The following is a 1,780-nucleotide window of genomic DNA, read 5'->3' as shown; positions in this document are numbered from 1 at the left end:
CATCTCCTTTCTCTTCCCTCCCAGCCGTAGAGAACAGGCTTGAAGGTATATTCCAACCTCCACTCCAGCATCAGCCGACACATCACCTTCCCGCCGCAAGCACCTTTCCTCCACAGCTATGAATAGAAGCTGCTTCTGTTGCTGAGAATAAGCAAGAATCTAGCAGAAAAGAAACATCTAGCCTGGCCCATTTCTATCCCTCGCTGAAAAAGCAGCTTTCAATTGGCAGTTCTCTCACTACTGTTGCAAACAAGGCTCAGATTTGTGCTATTCCCAACATAAAACCCAAACAGAATGTATTTATAAATTTACATGGTTTAATGCCACCACACATTTATTTGGAGTACCAGAAATCATGATCTAACCAATTTATGTTTTGCCACTGTAACCATCACTTTTTACTGCTTTATATATTTAAATGGCCTCTTTGTGGTACTCGTTCAAACCCAGATATTTCCAGGACAGGGGCAGGCATTAGGGGACTCTACCTGTGCTCTTGTCTAGATCAACCAAACTGACTCCACAGTCACTCTTGCATAGAGTAGTAGACACTCCATAAATGTGGATGGCACTTTATTGGATTGGAAGAATATATTCTCAGAAGGAATGATTCTACGTCTAGATTATCAACATCTTGTGGGCAGGAACCACATGTTATCCTCTGTCTTAGACCTTCTATATTTTTATGAGCCCTGCACAAAGCAAGGATGCTACATTCTAACTCCAGTGTCTTAAAGTTCTTCCCTAGGTTTCCCTACGGACTTACCTCCAGAACTCACACCTGCTCCATGTATCCAACTTGCTCTTTTATCTTGTTTCCAGAGTAAGCCTTAAACAATTACAGTCTTATCTAAAATCCTTCCATAGTTCCCCATTTCCTTCAGAATAATGGCCAAATTTCTTATGATGATAGAGAACAGTGTTTCTCACACTTGAGCATGCATCAGAATCACCTGTAGGGCATATTAAAACAAAGATTTCTAGACCCCATTTCTCATGCTCAACTTTTCCCATTCAGTGGGTCTAGAGTGGAGCGTAAGAATTTGTATTCCTAGCAAAACCCCAGGTGATGCTGATGCTATCCATCTGGGACCCACACTTCGAGAACCACTGGCATAAATCTTTTATAATCTGGCCTCTGCCTGTTCGCCTTCCTTCACCCCTCACACCTGCCCTACAGTTCCCAAGCAGGTCCAATTTACTAACTTATGCCATGTTTTCTCACCAGCACACATCATGCACTCACCCCTACGTGTGCATGGTTGTTCTCTGCCAGGAATTCTCTCCACACTCTCCCCCATATCCCCACCACCACCACCACCACCACGTGTGAGTAACTTGCTCAGCCTCCAAAATTAACCTCCTTCAGGATGCCTCCCCCAAACATTCCTGGGTCCCACATGTGAGTTTAGGTGCCACTCCTTGTGCTGCCCCTATAACCACTTTTTACATCTTAGGTATAATATTTGCATGTTTGTCTGCTTCATCACTAAACTGGGTGTGCTTAGGGCAGGAACTGTAGCTTATTTATCCCTGTATCCCCAAGTGCCCGGCACATTGGCCAAGACATTGCAGCTCAATAAGTGGGGGGTGGGGAGAGAAAGGGAGAGAATCAGAGAGGAAGAGGAAGAGAGATGACACTTTTGGTTGTTGATGACTGTGACGATCAAAGACAAAGGAAAGGGTAACATAAGGGAAGCTAGTAACGAACATTATATATACCAATAACAAAAGACGAATACAAGTCATGTTTGATTTCTGTAATTACCAGAGATGCTCA

This window comes from Hipposideros armiger, unplaced genomic scaffold (assembly GCF_001890085.2).
Source record: "Hipposideros armiger isolate ML-2016 unplaced genomic scaffold, ASM189008v1 scaffold_199, whole genome shotgun sequence".
NCBI lineage: Eukaryota > Metazoa > Chordata > Mammalia > Chiroptera > Hipposideridae > Hipposideros > Hipposideros armiger.
Note: the sequence above shows the minus strand (reverse complement) of the source record.